The 19296-nt window shown below is 36.2% G+C and overlaps 1 pseudogene; it reads right to left on the bottom strand.

Annotated features, from left to right (window-relative positions):
• Nucleotides 1-1113: 1113 nt before the first annotated feature.
• Nucleotides 1114-18032, bottom strand: LOC109100946 (annotated as a pseudogene).
• Between the last annotated feature and the right edge of the window lie 1264 nt (nucleotides 18033-19296).

Below are 19296 nucleotides of genomic sequence, written 5' to 3'. Positions count from 1 at the left end.
TTTGACTGAAAAGGCTTTGCGAGTTTAAAAAAAAATGCGCAAAATCTGTCCGTGACTTATTATATTTTTTTATGCATGTGTGTGAATGTGTTTTGCCCCATATTCACTGCAGCTAGTAACAAAAAATGTGAGCGTATGAGTTTCTTAATGTGTGATTCGTAGAATAGGATTTCAGTGCACCTGCATTGAAGGATTTAGAAGGTGTAAATGTTGTGTTTGTGGGCGAGTAAGTAAAATCTACAAGTTTGCACAAATCCCATTGTCACAGGCGCTCAGTTGTTTTGGCTCTAAAACACCTTCATATGCTATGACATGTCACCAACTAATGTCCAGCGATTACTAATTGTCCCTAACAATAATTTTTGGTCAAACAACTAAAAGTCTCTTGTCTGCTGTTATGTCCAATGCCAAAATCAAACCTACACCCAGTATCATACCTGATCACTGACCCTGCGGTTATGCTAATTGCTTTTAGCAGTTTATTGCATTTCTAAATAATGAATAACACATACACATATTGTACTATGGAATTTCAAAACATTATGTTTATTCGTACTATTCATTCTTCATGCTTTTCCTTTCACTGAAAGGAACACATATATGAGCATGCTTTTAATAGGATGTGTGTTTACAATACATAGATGAAGAAATGACACCCAGCATTACATACACAACCTCTGAGAGCTTGATGAGTGTTTTGTAATTATCGAAATCAAAAGAGCTTCATGTATCCAGAACAAAACAAACACTGATCTATATACAGCGAACGAGTCTTTGTTATTATTGTTCTTAAAAGTTCAAATTTGTTTATCGTTTTTTGTGTTTTATTGTGTATTTGTGATGTATGTGTTGTATATTTGGTTAGTTGTTAGATATGGGAAGTGGAAATTTGATCTTTTTTCTGGTTTATGTTTTTTGTGGCACATGCTTTGTAACTTGGGAACATGAGTATTGTCTGTACACAATTATTGGTTGAAACAGGAGAACATGTGGTGCATGATTAGTACCTTATCATGACTGAGAAAGACAGTGAATGTGAATTATTGTATCGTATTTGATATTGATTAAGCACCCTGATATTGATTAGCCAGACAAACTCCCAAGTTAAAAATCTTTGTTTAAAGGAATGCATGGCATTTTATTGTATGAGTACAGGACTTGTTTTTGTGCACTCAGTGGATTTTCTGATAGCTTCTATCTGTTCTCATAAAGTTATTCAGAGAATGTTCCTCCAATTTTGACATTCTCAAGCCATCTTAGAACAAATCTGAAATTCAAAGGTCCAAAGTTTCTTTCCCCATACAATATTTGTAGCATAACATGTTACAACATGTCCTAAGTAGATGTGAACCAACAAGTAATTTGTCTGTCCACAAAGAATGTGAAAATGTTTCGTTTTGTTGTTTAATATACAGTTCTGCCATGCAGAACAGGATTTGGACCAATGAAGGTTCACTGTGGGCGAGGACTCCTGTTCCTTATTGTGGAATTTACTTGGAAGAGATGGTTTTATCAAGTCATTTTATCAAGGCCCAGTGTTAGCATAATGCTTTGCTTCTCTTAAGGTTACTCATTAACACATTCTGTAGAAAGTTCAACACAAAATTCTAAATGCCGAAGATTTGTAAAAAAATTGGTAAAAAAAAACACACATTTGTTCATACTGTCCTGAAACACATTGGTTGAAATTTAATGAAATTCCTGATAAAAATGTGTCCTGTTAATGCCTCAGTTTTGTCTTTATTTTTCGGTACAGTTTAATGGCAAGACAACAGGAAGCTGCAGTCTTCTCAGTTTCTTAAAGGACAAGCTCCAGCAACTGGTTATCGTCCAGCAGGTCCAGAGATAGGCAGTTCGTGGAGCGCTGGACGCAGAATGAAGTACTGTCTGGACACGGGCTGGACGGGGAGTGTGGAAGCCCAAACGTGTAGCTGACGGATGTGTCTGGAACCGATGCTGTTCCCAGAGGGAGAAGGGGGGAATACAGTCGCACGTCGTCCAGGCTCAGACTGTAGCGGTCGGCGGGGTTACGAGCCTTCTGATTCGAAACATGTAATGGGTGATGAGAGCAATTAGTGACATGATGAAGGAATGAAAAGGCAAAGACTGAAGAAGACAGAGACTGCAAACCTGTTTCATGCTATCTGGATCACAATGGTCCATTTGAGCGTTGCCTGTAACTGAACTCATTTGTAGACCTGGAAACAGATGTTACAGTAAACAGGATCAGATTTATATTATTTTTATATATTGTAGGTGAATTATTGTTTAATATTTGTTTAATGTTTTTCAAAATTGTAAATTAATGATATTAATGCTTTAAGGCCTAATGAACAGATACAATATTCTGACACATTGATTTCTGGTCCCATCTATTTACATTCAATTTATACATTGCCATTCAAAAGTTTTGAAAAGAAATTAATACTTTTATTCAGCAAGGATGAATTAAACTGATAAAGTGACAGATATGATATATATCATTACAAAAAAATAAAAAGTTTTCTTGAAAATCTTAAAAAAAAAAAAAAAAAAAACATGTGTCAAGGTTTCCACAAAAATATTTAGCAGCACATCAAAGAACCGCTTCAGCCTTGGTGAGCGGTTTGGTTTTAGAGTTCTTTCAAAAACATTAATAACAAATAAACATGTAATTGCATGACAACCTGCTAAATAATATTATATATCAATCATGCAATTAAAATATATATATTAATATAATAATATAAAATATATAATAATAATCAGCGCCATAATAAATTATTCTATATAATTATATTAATCTTGCCAGTAGTGGTATGCATGCACTTTCTCCATTATTTAAACATTTACCATGCTTTTAGTAACTTTATTTTTCGTTATGCAACAATGAAAAATTAAAGACTTGATCACAAATGAATCAGAAACAGATCAGTGTAGATCAGTTGTCAGACTGGATGTGTCAGATGTAGAACTGTTTGAAAGGTCACCTAATTCGGATTGTTTTGTGAGTCATCACCTTTAAATTCGGTATCTGATTGGATGGTGGAACAGTCGACGGACACGCCCTCCAGCAGCTCAGCCAGTCGCAAGATATCCACAGGGTCGTCCACAGAGACCTCCCCGGGCTCCTTCACCACCTCCTGCAAAACTACATTGAGATTTCATCACAAACTCTCCATCATGGGCTAATCTGTGCTTAACCTTGTCAAAAAATTAACATGTGTGACAAAATTATTTAGTCTTATTGTCAGTGTGAACGTGACATTTTGCAAGTCAAGTGGCTGAACAAAAAGACTAAATAACTTCAGAAACAACCTCTACAGCTTCACCTACGTCTTTCTAGAATTACATATGCAAGGAATCCCAGCAATGCCTGTCTGTCAGCAGACCATGTTAAATTGATAAGCTGGGGACATTTTACACTGTTGCAACATAAAACAACAAAAAAACAAACTGCAAAAGTATTATACTAAATATCACTAAAGACTAAAGTTGTTTGATCCTCACCTTCCTCCTGCCACTCATTCTTCATCAGGTTCTGAGCTTTGCTGCTCGGTGTCGATGCCAAAAGGTGTGTGAGGAGGCGAGTTACTGACAGCAGAGATTAAGGACTTTTCCTTCTCCTCCATGGAAACCATCTCTACGGAGATTCTGGTGTCCGCCTCAATGCCAGAGCTGCTGGTGGAGTGTCGAGAGAGACGGGGACTGCCCTCGCTGCACGGCTGATCCAGGTCTAGCTCATCACTGATGTATGATTCACGGTACCTCTTCTTCTCTGGATCCGAAGACGGAGAAAATAATATTTTGTCAAAAACAGCCGACATGGTTCAATAATTCTGGGACTAAAAGGGTGATTCTCACAAACACTTTAACACATCCAGGTCTTATTTCAACCAAAATTAATGAAAAAAAATTCATAAACTGTATATTTCAATAGGGTGACCAGACGTCTCTGTTTTCCAGGGACAGTCCCAGTTTTTGGTGGTTTTCTTAAGTTATAATTTTGTTATAATACTGTTTTGAATTATTTGCTATTTACAACAGTTATAATATTTACTATTTTATGTTTATAATAAATTTTATTATTTCTTATTTTATTATGTCCCCAGTTTTCATTTAAAAAATCTGGTCACCTTATTTTTCAATTATAAAATTATATTTACTTGTAAAGCGCTTTTCACAATACAAATTATTTCAAAGCACCTTTAGAAAAAATGCTTGATTCAAATATTGCGATCAAGAAGCCAGAGGTCACTATCTATGTCTCCATCACTGTTTCTGAAGTATCGCGTCAGAAACGAGTGATGTAAACGCCAAAATCTGGGGGAAACATAATCATACTACAAAAGCAAGCATGAAGGGCCTGTAGATCTGAAGTATCGCGTCAGAACACCCTCTGACTCCTCAAGCTGCCGCAGGTGTTTGAGTGCAGGTTGCAAACTGAGGTACAGTCGGTGACAGGAACTTAAATGCAGCAGAAGATGTCGGGAACGAAAGGCCGAACCCGTGTAGTACACCAGCTTCCTCGCAGAGGGCAAACCATCGGGCTGGATCTCAAACTTCTTCCCCTGTGAAGAGAAGACAGAAAACAGAACCTCAGTATTTGTAAAAAAGTAACTTTTAATGTCAGCAGGTGATCAAGCACCACAATTCAAATCACTTAATGGAGTTCAGATAAACCAACCCAAAATGACTTGGAATGAGGGAGAATGTAAAAATGGTAATGTCAAAAGCAGTAACATTAAATGTTACCAGAAAAGTGAGTCGTCCCACGTGAAACCAGGGGAAGTCATACAGCAGATCACGCACATTGTTTACCTCCTGCAAAATAAAGGGAAAAAAAGGCCTCTGTCACATGAAATGGTCAACTCACAAGTGAGAATCGTTAGAAAATGAAATGGCTCAGATTCTGATTTCACTAAACGGTTCAGGTTCCTTTATGATTCCATTACAGATTCTTTTATTACTTTTGAGAAATCCAAATAATTGGTGCTATGTTCTTAATAAAAGCAATAAAAATATAAGTTTTTATTTACTTAAAAATAAAAAAATTAGAGCATTTCGATTTTGAATAATTTTATATTGAGTTTACAATAATATTTATATTAGATATCAAATATTAATATTTATATGAGAAAAACTGTGCCTTAAGTACACATAACATTTTTCTAGAATTTTATCATTTGTTATTCTAATAGAAATAATACATGGTTCATTCCAACCAAAATGATTCAGGCTGCATTTACACTAGTGTTTTCTTTTTAAAATGCATAACTTTTGCTACAGTTACGCCTGTCGTTTACTCTGCTATGGCATTTTCGTCCCTCGAAAACTGAGACTTTCGAAAATGATGCATACCCCGTTTTAGTTCGAAAACTCTGGGGTTGCATTTCAGTGTAAACGGACCAAAACGGAGACTTTTGAAAATGATGGCGTGGCTGCCAACATTCGCTCTGCGTATCCTTGACATCATGCTCATTGTTGTACCTGCATGAGTGGTCATGTGACATGCGTTTTCTGTTGTGTAGTGTAGATGGAGATCGTTTTTGAAATGCAGTGAAAACGCAAGTGTAGACGAGGATTGTTTTCATTTTAAAACAAAAATGCACTAGTGTAAACAGGGCCTCAGTTCCAGCAGTTTCTTAAAAACAGACTGACAATCAGATCTCCAAACCCTACTTACTACAAAACTCACTTCCACAAATCATTTGTTAGATCGTTTGAAATATAAGCTTATTTGGCAGTGTGAGAAAGGAGTAAAATACAAATCCTGTTCTTTATCAATGCAGAAGGGGAGCCCCATTTAAGGTTGGGGTCAGGGCCTCACCACACTGGGTCTTTGATCTCTTAGACACAGGGCCCTCAGTTTAATCCAACCCCAGACGCTTAAACTGGCAGATCAGAGGGCTCAGGGGAAAGGCATGCACTCCAAATCCCTGTTTATGGACTGAACCGTCTAATACATGCATTCCAGTCAGGTCTATCTGACATTTTGATTAGCACCGGCTCAAATAGAAAACACAAGGACTGCACAACAAAGTAGGCTGTTCACACATGCTTTGCAGCAAAAAGCAACCAGAAGTCCATCATTTTCCATGAGGGCTGTTGATTTCATGTGATGTGCAACAACTACTGTTGTGATGTTGCTGTGTCCAGTTTTTTGCACTGCATCAAATTATATACAAGAAGTAGTTTTCCCTATTTGTTGTGCCTCACGCATTCTGATACACACACCTGATACACTTGCATTCCTCGTAGAGTGAGTCCAAGGAGTGCTGAACCTTTCTCTTCTTTCTTGTCCTACAGGAAAGAGACACAGGCTTATATACAGTCCACTTAATAATAAATTAATATATATCTAATATTGCATATATAAAATAATAATTTTAATATTAAAAATATTAATTATTTTACATATTAATAAACTTATATTATATGCACACACAAAACTGAATGTTTTTTTTATAAGTTTCTTATGCTCACCAAGGCTGCATTTATTTGATCAAATACACAGTGATATTGAAATATAACTACAATGTAAAATATCTGCAACAATTTAAAATTCCTGTGATAGTAAATTTTCAGAAGCCATTACAATTTTCAGTGTCACATGATCCTTTAGAAATCCATCTAGCATTGGTTGAGCTTCTGTTGTAATATGACTGAATCAAGCAGACTGCAGTTCCATCAGGGGCCACTAGTAGTGCAGAAATTACTTCACCTTTAACTACTGATGAAAATATTTTCAAAACCTCCCTACATTCCACAGCTGAAAATGTCTTGACCTACAGAAAGACAATGCGATAACCGTGCTTGACCTCTGACCTTCTGTAGGCGATAAAAGGTGACTGGGACATCTTCCAGACGGCAAGATTCTCTGATAAAGAGCAGGATAGCGTCACGTGAGGACATCCCCCGCAGCTCTTTATGAACCATGGGCCCATGACACAGCAGGTAGTCAATTCCACGCTTTGCCATTATCTATAAGAGAGCAGACACGGTCATGTGTGATTTATTAAAATGAGTGTGGGCTCTCAACATGCTTTATTAGACTTAAATGTAATCAAACCCCTGCTGTAAAAAACACAAAGAATTTGCTGGTTTGGTGCTTTTCAAAAAATACTAGTCATTCAGCATGGCCTTCTGGTGAAGCTGGTTGTCCAAGAAATTCTTGTTAGTTAAAAACTAGCATACAAGCATCCAAAAATACAACAAATTCTGGACTTTTCAACTTAAAACTAATCTTACTATGATTCAAGACAAAGTAAGCACTGCCTGGTTGGATGCAAATGTATATCATTGTATTTTATACACTCTAATGAAGATTTACCCAGGGTGGAAAGTATTCTTTGGGTTGGAAATACGCAGCGTGTCCCTGACTCTGGCCGTCTGAGGGGTGGTCAGAGTGATCGGCCTGCAGGGCGAATCCTGCCAGCTGGAAATACACTTCCTCCTGCTGTCGGCATTCTGAGCGCAGGACACGTTCCCGCAGATCATAGTAGTACAGTTTTCTTGCTTTACGCTCACTGAGAACATAGGAAAAGTATATGAAAATAAATTTTTGACAAGAATTTATAATTCTATTCCAAATAAGTCCTGTTCTTGTGAACTTTCTATTCATTAAAGAATCCTTAAAAAATGTATCACTGTTTCCACAAAAATATTAGGCAGCACAACTGTTTTCAGCATTGATAATAATAAGAAATGTTTCTTGAGCAGCAAATCAGCATATTAGATTTATTTCTGAAGGATCATGTGACACTGAAGACTGGAGTAATGATGCTGAAATTTAGCTTTACCATCACAGAAATAAATTACATTTGAAAATATATTAAAATAGAAAGTGTGAAAATATTTCACATTATTACTGCTAAATAAATGCAGCCTGATGAGCATGAGACTTATGGCAAAAACATTAAAACGGCCCCTAAACTTTTAAAAGGTACTGTATATCAAACAGAAAAATATATATTTTTTTAAATGAAATGTTTCTAAGAACTCACATCAAACCTAATTTAAGATTTTAAAATAGAACAAAATAAAGTAAATTCTACCATCATTTTCTAATTTTAGGTAAACTAAACCAACTAATCATGCACAACTAAATATGACACATAAAAAATAATTTAAAAAAAGAGACTATCTTTGAAAGACTATCTTCAGTCTGTTCAAAATCCTCCACTCATTTCCCACATTTAATAAAATCTAAAGTTAGGCTGAGTTTCATTATGAGCAGTTTACAGTTACACCACACCCAGATGAGGGAGGAAAATTCTTCCTAATGAAAACAGCTTTCAAAGATAGACCACATTAAAACCAAGACCACAAGCCCACTCAAACTGGGCACACCCCCCGGAGGATTAAAACTAATGAAGGAAAGAGGCCAATGAGCGGGTTCCTCCCTTCAAACATTCGGGAATCTCTGGCCTGTGTCTTACCAGATAAGTCTGCCGTTCTCAACATAGTACTGGACCTTCAGACAGAGCAGGGGAGGGATTGACCTCCTCTGTGACCCCTGCTGAGAGAAAGAAAGGCTTGACTAGGTTACTGTGGCAACCCCCTCATTATGAAGTCACTCCCACATCCCAACCGGCCAACTAGTGTTTATCTTTACTATCATACTGTAACCACCCTGATTACCACAGGGGACATGCAGGACATGGTATAGTGAAACTGAGAAGAATCACAACACTATCACATTGATGAACCATGGTATTTACAGCTATGTAAAAGAACACCATGGTACTACCATGATGATAATCCCATAGTTGTTTATACTTTTTGGTACTTTTTTATAGTGTTAATGATGGAGGATCGTGCTATGCTCACCTTCCCTGAGTCCTGTTTCCATTCCTTAGGGAAGTACTTGGCAAGTTTCTCTTCCAAGTCCAGAAAGATGTGCTCATTGTCTAAAACAGCCCAGAAAGGACACACAGGAAACAAGCGTAAATGTTCTCAGCGTGCAAACAATGGCATCATGAATTCATGCATGAAATCTACCCAACAATGACCTCAATTAGGGAGACGGCTGGAATGAAAAGACCTGTTGAGCCATTGGTGAACGCAGGCCCCCGGTATGCAACAGCCCCAACCACAGACAAAACTTACCCCAGTAAAAACTAGCAGTCTCATACCAGAGCGACTGCGATTGCAAAAGAATTCTAGCACTTTGAGTAAATCATGGAAACACTTCTAAAAAGGAGCTTGTGCAAGAATGGAATTAAGATGGTTTAAATAAATGTCACAACAGAAAAATTAAAGAAGATTTAGCTAAAACCAAGAAATGGATTTTATTTCCCAGAGTGTTAGCACGTCCTTTTTCGTCCAACTGGTCCATGATGTGATTTATTTGATTTGTCAATGTGACCTCTTTAGTATTTGTAATATGTTCTAATATACTCTAATATGCTGATTTGCTGCTCAGGATTTTTTTTTTTTTTCAGGATTCTTCGATGAATAGAAAGTTCAAAAGAACAGAATTTATTTGAAACAGAAATCTTGTAACAATATTTTGATTACTTTTGATCAATTTAATGCATCCTTGCTGAATAAAAGTTTTTAAATGTAAAAATTATATACTTCAGAATGGTAGCGTAACCACTATTAAGCAGCAAAAGCTTTTTTCAATTATTATTATTAATTATTCAACAAATGATTAGTGATTATGACAATTCAAAATAATTCAAATGAAGTTTTAGATGCTGTCAAAATTCTGATATTGTATGTTTCAGTATCTATATAAACACAAAAATGTATGTTAACACTTTGTTGTTATGTTGTTTTTACAAGCGCAAGTTTCTACAAGCACATTCCGTTCTGTTTATCCATCCTTTATCATTGCTAACTTTGCACCACTAACTCCCTTACTAGATGACTCAAATTCATTCTGACTCACTGTCTCTTTATCCGAGGTTCATGACAAGAAGGTTGTGACCCTGCTAAACGCTCAGCCAATATCAATTGCTCTCTCCCGCTGAAGTGGTGAATCATGGTGAATTCCAGGCTTAACAAAGTTAATAAAGCTTGATTCCAAGCCTCAGGGGTCACCAGCCCTCAAACAAATAAAAACAAAGATGCTCTTGTCCAAGAGGAGGGTGACACAAAATCATAAAAGGGTATTCCAGGGAGGAAGAAGCTGGTATGAGGCTTTTATATATGAGAGGTTGAACAGGAGAGAAGAAAGAGACTGAGTGAACAAACTCATCTTAGAAAGAACAAGAAAGATCAGTAGAAAGAACCTGATCGGAATTGCAAAAGACAAATATCAGATGCTACATTAATTTTAAATGGGTTTAATTAACATTTCCCTGGGAATAAAAGCATGTTTGTGTCTTTAACCCCCCTCTGCAGATGATGTCATTCAGGTGCAGTGCAAACATTGCTTGAATTGGCAAAAGACCAGAAGGCCTTGAGCTGTAAGCATTTCCATTCAGTGGAAGACAAATAAACTCAAATATGGTTACAATTTCAATTTACAGTACACACAAAATACACACATCCTTTAAGATACACATATGAAGGTTCTTTCGCATCTATGGTTCCATAAAGAACCTTCAACATCCATGGAACCTTTCTATTGCATAAAAGGTTTTTACAATGGAAAAGGTTCTACAGGTTATTAAAATGTTCTTTACAATTAGAAAACATTGGTTCTTATAAGAACTGTTCACTGAAACATTCATTCTCTGCTATGACATCAATGCAAAACCCCCCTTCTGGAACCTTTAAAAGTGTACACTGCAATTGGAAAGAATCAATCCTTACTTTTGACTAAAGTCAATCCAAAGTAGTGTAGCTCTTTAACCCCGAGAAGCTCGCAGACACGATGAAACACATCTTGACCCGTTGCTTTCAATTGGAGGAAAAGAAAAACACATTTGACATTGAATGAGGTATAAAAACATTATTTTGAAATGCATTCTGATTCTAAATGCATGCATTCAATGCAATAAACACAAATATGCACATTTTATATACTGTATATTACAAAATATGCAGTACAGCCATAAGTAGGTTTTTGCTTTTGTCATTGACAGATTCACGTGGAAACAATAAGACGACATGCTGCAAATCAAAATTGGAAAAATCACAAGAGCTGAATATTTACCCCCACTTTAATGTCCAATGTCTCCTTTGTGGGAAGGAGGACACATACTGTCCTCTCTTGTTTGGTGGGGACAGACATGGCCTATGAAAGCTCATCCACATACATAGGCGCACACACACATACAGTCACACACTCACACTGGCCTCTTTCTCTTCAAGTTGCTTTGCTCACAGGTGTTGGCTCCTTCATTTTGATTATCTGCAAAAGAACACAAACAAACCAGACTCTTCTTCAGTGCAAGTGTATAGGATTTTATGCCCATCTTATCATCTGCCAGGTGGAGATCATATGTTTGAAAGTAAGAGCACTCCTATTTCTCATATTCCAAGACACAAAACAAGGCAAAAAAGAAACACTGGGGTAATTAAAATGTCTAGACTGTCCAGAAATGTTGAGGAGGTCTGTGGTGGAATATGAGGTTTTATCCTGCTCTCATATTTCATACAAACAGTTCAATCATGCAATAAAAGCTCATTACATTGCACAATCTGCCCAATTGAGCCCAGTTGAGTTGATTGTATAAACACAATTATGTAATAATGAAATTAATACTAAACTTGCAAACAATAAGTCTCGCAGATTCTATGGTGAATATTATTGGGTGATCTTATGTTTGTGGACCTTCAATTTCCACCTGCTCTAATTTTTTACTAAACCAAAAACATCAGCATTGTCCTGTTGATACAAAACTAACCCTTTAATTTGTCATTTTGCACTCATTCTATAATGCTGTACAGTGACCCCAAAAATGTATTTGGACACTTAAAGGGGTCATATGACGTTGCTAAAAAGAACATTATTTTGTGTATTTGGTGTAATGAAATGTGTTTATGCGGTGTAAGGTTCACAAAACACATTATTTTCCACATACTGTACATTATTGTTTCTCCTCTATGCCCCGCCTTTCTGAAATGCGTAGATTTTTACAAAGCTCATCTGTCTGAAAAGTGAGGTGTGCTCTGATTGGCCAGCTATCCAGTGAGTTGTGTTTAATGGTCGACCGATATTGTTTTTTTGACAGCCAATGCCAATATCTTGGAAAGCAGGGGGGTCGATAGATTAATTAAATAATTATAAAAGATATAATAATAAAAAAAGTAAGAAATTTGAAATCAATTGACAATGGATTAAAAAAAATATGTGTAAAATAATCATACTTTTACTTTAGATGACAAAGTATTTTTCACAAATATATAAATATTTAATACAAATATAATTAAATTAATTTTAATATTATAATATAATAATAATTTATAATAATTTAATTAAGTAAACACTGTAACCAACAGGGCACTCAGTATTCTGGGAAATTTGTGTGCATTGGGAATCATATTTTTCAAATAAAGCCAAGGTAACACTCATTTTCAATACAGCACACAGAGAAAATTACATGAATATGACAGTGAGCAAATGCATAAAGTGCAGCAGAATTTGAAATCACGAGTTTAAAGTTTAAAGCATTCAATTAACCCGGGACCGACCATTACGCAGAGAACACGTGATCATGCTGGATAAAAATGCACACTTCACAAGATCTCACAGCTGACAAGTTTGCAAGGTTTGTGATATTAAATCTTCATTAGTCATTCAAAGATTTGTTCAAATGATATAAATGCACACACAGCATCTCCAGAACATGACGGCGGCATCAACAATACTACAGCAAGAATCAAAGTTACGCCTTCTTTCTTTGCATGAACATTTGGGCGGTGTTATGCAAAACTTCCCACACAGTGATATAGACATGTGGGGGCGTGTTTAAACGAGGGGTTTTTCAAGGGGGTGTGGAGGAGTCTTAACTTTTATAAAGAAGATCTCTTTGGGTATGAGACTTTAGTCTTTGCAACTTTAGGAATCTTATCTATTTATGAACAGTTTGTAACACTCAAGCTGCAACTTGAAATCGCATCATATGACCCCTTTAAGTCACACTTACAATGTATGAATGTAATTGCAATCTTTGTCATTACTTTTAACCAAAAATGATTTTTACACAGGTGTTCTAGCAAAGTACCATCAGGCTATCCAGGCTATAGATGAATTAGTTTTTTTCATGGGAATAGATTTGGAAAAATTTAGCATTGCATCACTTTCTCAACAATGGATCTTTTGAAATAAATGGATGCCGTAAAAACATCACAGTAATCCACACAACTTCAGTCCATTAATTAACATCTTGTGAAGTCAAAAGCTGCATGTTTGAAAAAAGTAGAGCCTTGAGCCTTGGTTTTAAGTTTAAACCAAGGCTCTAGGTTAAACTACCAGTCCTCTTCCATAATATTGCTTTCTAAAGTAAAGTCGTGACATTTGCCAAGTATGGTAACCCATACTCGGAATTGGTGCTCTGCATTTAACCCATCAAAGTGCACACACACAGCAGTGAGTAGGGAACACACACATATACTGTGAACACACCCAGAGCAGTGGGCAGCCATTTTGCTCCAGCGCCCGGGGAACAACTGGGGGTTCAGTGCCTTACTCAAGGGCACTTCAGCCATGGGTACTGAGGGTGGAAGAGAGCACTGTTCATTAATTCCCCCTCCTACTCCTGCCAGCACCAAGACTCAAACCTGCGACCTTCAGGTTACAAGTCAGACTCTCTAACCATTAAACCACAGCTGCTCCCAGTGAAAAAGTGGTCTTGTCTGAATCAGAGGAGAAATATGCACAGATCACACAATGTTTTAGTCCAAAATAGTTCTTAACAAATATGTTTGTGGATTTTGAAGTGAGAGGACAACAGGGAATGGACTTTTTCACTGAAGGAAGCATTATTATGGATTATGGACAGTATTTTGGTCAGAGTCAAGTTTTTTCTTACAAACATGCATTTTTCAGTTCATAAGATGTTACTTGACGGACTGGAGTCTGGGGATTATTTGGATGATTGTGATGTTTTTTTATCAGCTGTTGAAAACACATTCAGATGGCACTCATTCACTGTAGATGATCCATTGGTGAGTAAGTGATGTAATGCTATATTTCTTGAGATCTGTTGAGAAATAAACTCTCTATAGATTCATTAGCTATTGGCTGTTATAATGCTGTTTCTCTCACACTGTGTTTACAGTGGCGTGTTTAACTTCGGGTGATTTAGAGCCACAGTAATGTCAGTCCACACCTGTGAATCAAGACATTAGGCTACTGTTAACCGCTACAGCCTCAGGGGAATCCAGCTGCTAGTCCTGATTTCTTTATTTTGATCTATGGATATTGTCTCATTTTATAAATGGCATACAGAAAAAATAAACACATTTTAGTCTCCCTGACAGTAAATGATAATGAAAGTACAGTTAAAGACTGAGATATGATGTCAAAGGAATAGTTCACCCACAAATAAAGATTCTGTCGTAACTTACTCATGTTGTTCTAAACCTGTTTGACTTCTGTGGAACACTACAGGAGATGTTAGGCAGAAAGTTAATGACATTTCCTTTTATTGCATATTTCTTCCATACAATGACAATGAAGGTTGACTAAAGTTGTCGTTCTGCCTTTTGTGTTTCACAAAAGAATGACAGTCATCATTGCTTTTGACACCAGAAACAAACACTGAGTGAACTACACACCTCTAATGATGTTATTTCAAAGGTGTAATGAAGTAAAATACAACATGTAAGAACAGTATATAGACCAATATATCATCCAGGCCAATAATTCAGCATTTTGAAATTATTTTCTTCCATTAAGATAAGCATCATCTCTCCCTTCGTACATTCTTTTGTTGGATGGCATTCAGTTCAAAACATTACTTCTTTGTTTGATGCTTTCAAGACTATCACAACTCTTCTCATATTTTTGACAAAGCCTAATCTAAACTAGCCAACAAACAGCTAGTTAACCATGGTACCATTTAAAAATCAGAAACAGCAGATCAATGCCCAGTACTTCAAACAAAACCAATTGTATAAGGCTACATCCACATGAAGCCAGAGCTTTCCCTATCCAATCTTTTTTTTTCCTCTTGTCTCAAGAAATATCTGTGTCCATACAAAACCAAGAAACTGACACAGAACGATGTAGTATACATGCCAGACCAGTATGTGGCACTGTAATTCTGCCAAATAGATGCAATAAAAACAGACAAGAAGACTTGGACTATGCGCATAAACCTTGTGTGCGGTATACAAATGAACATGAAACAATACAATTATTTATCTGTGTTAATGTTAGTTGATAAAAAGACAATCGTTCAGTGTTTGTTCATGTTTTTGTTGCTGTTATGTGATGTAGCGGTGTCTGAATTAGGGGCGAGATGTGGGCTGAACACATCATTGTTTCAGAAAATATACGGATTCGCTGTACACACGAAAACGCAAGGGCAGCGTTTTCAAATTTATCCACTCTGGGACCCGGTTTCAGCTAAACGCGTCTCCGTGTGGACAGGGCCTAAGTCTGAATACCATAAAACCCAAGGACATGATCAACAGTTCAAGAAAACAACACTGCCCTTGAAACTTACACGTTTTTGCCCAGATCAGCTGGGCATCCTAATTTATGAGCCCTTATATATTTACATCCCAATTGTATTTGCTAATATCATGTACATATCAGCAGTAAATCGGCACCAGACATTGTCAAACTGCTCATAATTTATTTAGAGAGATGTCAAGAAACTCATAAACAACAAGAAGAGAAATAAATTCAATGGCAATTTAACACTTATCAAACCAACTCAACCTTCAGTCCCGTTTATACAACCTGAAAGTGAATGAGACTTGCACACCTCCACAAACATTCCCAGGAGGTCATGGAGAGCATTTGCCAGCAACCACAATTTAATTACAAGCTTCAATTTCAGTCTTCATAAAAGGATACAGAAGTATCATATCAACTAAAGTATCGATTTTATGTAAAATACAGAATATTAAGTCATTATTCACTGATAAACTCAATCTCCTGTGAGCGGTTAACCACTGTGATCAAATGATTGAATCAATATCATATGTCAGTTTGTGAATGAATCATTTAGATTGGGTTTGTGAACCAGATGAAGGCAAATTCAAAAGATTAATTGAACAAATCATACTTTCAAACTTAATGAACGTTAACTAATGAAGTTTAATGAATAACTCCCTGTCCATCACACAAAGATATCATAAGACTTACATTAGGCTTCATTTAGAATCTTTTTGCATCCTTGCATTCAAGCTCGAAAGCTTCAGTTACTGCTCACTGTATTTGCAAGAAAAAAAAAGACCTCAAAAAAAGTCTTCCAAATGTCTCTTTTTGTTTTCTATAGGGGAAAAAAAGGTACTCAAACAACTGGGTGAATAAATGCTGACAGAATTCTCTCTAATTTTGGTTTGATTAATTTTGTTTCTATAGAGTTTAGTTGGTTTGGTTGAAAATGGTCACTCTAAAACAAATCAAACTCTCAGGCACACACGCTTCTCTGAGAACAACAAATTAAGCTTCTAACATTCTCATTCTAACATTCTTCAGACTGGAAAAGCAATTTTCTCTGCAAGGACAGATAAACGAGGATCACTCAAGCCTTGAAGCAAGAACAAATCTTCAGCACAACCACACCAACAGATTGCGGCTATGCTTCTCTCACGATCCCAACACCTCTGAAGACATGCAAACATCACGGTGTCTGTCAATTCCAGAACAATTCCGGTGAAAACAGATTCAGATAAGCCTCATGATAACAGGTAGGCTACTTGGTGAGCTTGTTTGTTAAGGAAATATTGAGAGCAATGATGGTGTATCAAAGCATAAATCAGGCACTTCAAGCGAAATGAGGTTCCTGCAGGAAGGCACCTTGAGTGCCAATTCCTGAGAACAAGTCAACTTCCGGTTTTCCACCCACCTGTGGCTGTGAAAAAAACACTCATCATCTCGTCATGAACCAACATAACTCTTTGTCCGTTGAATGTGCATTCATGTTTAGACTTGTCAAAGGGTGAGTCTGTTATATCCGCAATTTACTTCCAACCGATTTCCTTTCTGTACCACTCACACAGTTCAAACTAAAGTTCAATTCAACTATGTTTAATCTGTTCAAAGGCTGTAATTTTTTCATCTATGAACCATATTTTGTAGTCTTGTGCATTAAATCCAGCTCACCGTCTTTACTAGTGTCCCCATACACTATAATCTCACTATTCATAGTAAGAAACAACCTGCAGAGCAACTTCATGGGTGGGAAACTAACTGTAAAAGTTTCAACACAAATCAGCCTAATTTCCAGATTTAGAATAGATATATCAATCTGAATTATGTTAATGACTAATGAAAAGTTAACCAAAGGTTTTGCACTCGCTTATATTGCAAACAACAGTGAAGTGGCATCTATAGAATGAAAATAAGCTCAACTGTAACGACTGTACATAGACAAAATGCTCAATATATGCAAAAATGATCAGAGATTAAGCTTAAAGGTGGAATATATGACAACATTTGTTTAAAAACAAATTGTAAAGAAAAAATGATTAATAATTATATTATTATTTGTAAAAACAACAGCAACAAAACTATCAACTTTCATGGTCAAATCAACTTTAATGACTATGAAGAGATAATTGCTCAAAACGACCATAAATCAATTAGTTTCTTTGACAAAATATTGCAAAGGAAAACAACAACAAACAACAAAGTTACACGAGTCCAAATGAATGAAGGAACCAGTGTGCATCTTTTTAAAGATTTTTTTTAAGTCCCATAACTGTAGTTAAAATAATTCTGTACACCTGCTGAACTATAACTAGGTTCTGTATATTTTTGTGTGTGAATGTTATAAATATTGTATTTTTTTTATTTGATCTTGAGTGGTGCAGAAATTAGTTTTGCGCTTATTAAAATCGCGAGAGCACGTTTGTTTTGAGGTTTGATGCTGTTGTAGTAGAAGTCACATAAACACATGCGCGCTCACTGACTGACTGACGAAGAGAGAATCGGAGCTGCAGATCGGACCGAACCAAATCACCGCTGCGAGGGGGGAGGTTTCATTACACCGCACTAACAACTAACACATTACTACTAATTTAAATATGAAGCATTTGTCAGCGACGACAATCAATGCACAATAAAACTGAAATAGTGAGGGAAAACTGTAAAACTCTGGTTGTCCGCGGTTAAAATCTATATAAACAAACTCCCCTCCGCCAAATTCATGAATATGTATGACCCTCCTTTAAATTGATATACAACAACAGTAGTCTGTGTGAACGTGTCTAACTGTACACGTTCTATTTTGTTGCTGTGATGAAAGAATGGAGTAAAGTTTTGTATAAACCGAGTAAGTGTAAAATGCATTACTCACTCTAGGTATTACTACAAGCTTGTTTACTGGTCTTGTGAAACACGTCGCTTAACTACAAAAATTCACCATGAAAAAACTGCTTTCGACTAAAAACGTAGTTGATCATGAGAGTAGTTGTTTAACTACATTCAGCCAAGTATGGTGACCCATACTCAGAAATTCGTGCGATCATCGAACTATTAATGTTTTTGTAAGCTTCTTATTATAGTCATATAAATAATCAATTTATATGACTATAATAAAAATTTACAACTTGTCAAGGATCCTGGAACCTTCTTTTCACCAGTCATAAAAAATAAATTACATCAAAGAACATGAAACCTCTTGCATTCTTAAATAAATACATAAATTAAAATGTTAATAAAAAGTTAACACCGATATTGTAGCCTTCTTAGTATAGTTATTGTTAGACGTCTTGACATATGTAAATGTTAGACTATAATAAGGTTACAAGCTGACAAGGATCCTCTGAAACCTTCTTTTACCACAGTCATAGAAATATATATAAATAAAAGACCAAGCTAAATAATTCAATAAACACATAAAAATTATTCTGAAACTTTGCATTGATTGAAAGAAAGCCCATATTAGTTTATGATTTAAAAACAGTAACAATATCTGTAGTAGCTACATTATTTTGGAGGAAATTATAATTATTTTCCAGTGAAATATGGTGAGTGTGATGCATTAATTAATTAATGAATTAATGGCCAGCTGTGTAAAACTGTGCAGAAATCTTTTTTCTCTCTCTCTCTCTCTCTCTCTCACTTCAGCAGTGTTTCCTCTTCTTTAAACAACAATGAAATCTCTGGACCTGCCTGGGTCAGATTAAATCCATAACAATCAGATTACTAATCAAGATCAGCATGAACCTGTCTGAGATTACACTAATTCAGGGCAGCGGAGACCACTGCCATCCCACAATTAACCCCCTGAACAT

The sequence above is a fragment of the Cyprinus carpio genome, chromosome A13 (genome assembly GCF_018340385.1).
Source record: "Cyprinus carpio isolate SPL01 chromosome A13, ASM1834038v1, whole genome shotgun sequence".
Taxonomy (NCBI): domain Eukaryota; kingdom Metazoa; phylum Chordata; class Actinopteri; order Cypriniformes; family Cyprinidae; genus Cyprinus; species Cyprinus carpio.
The sequence above is the reverse complement of the archived record's forward strand: the minus strand, read 5'-3'. Positions and strand labels throughout refer to the sequence as shown.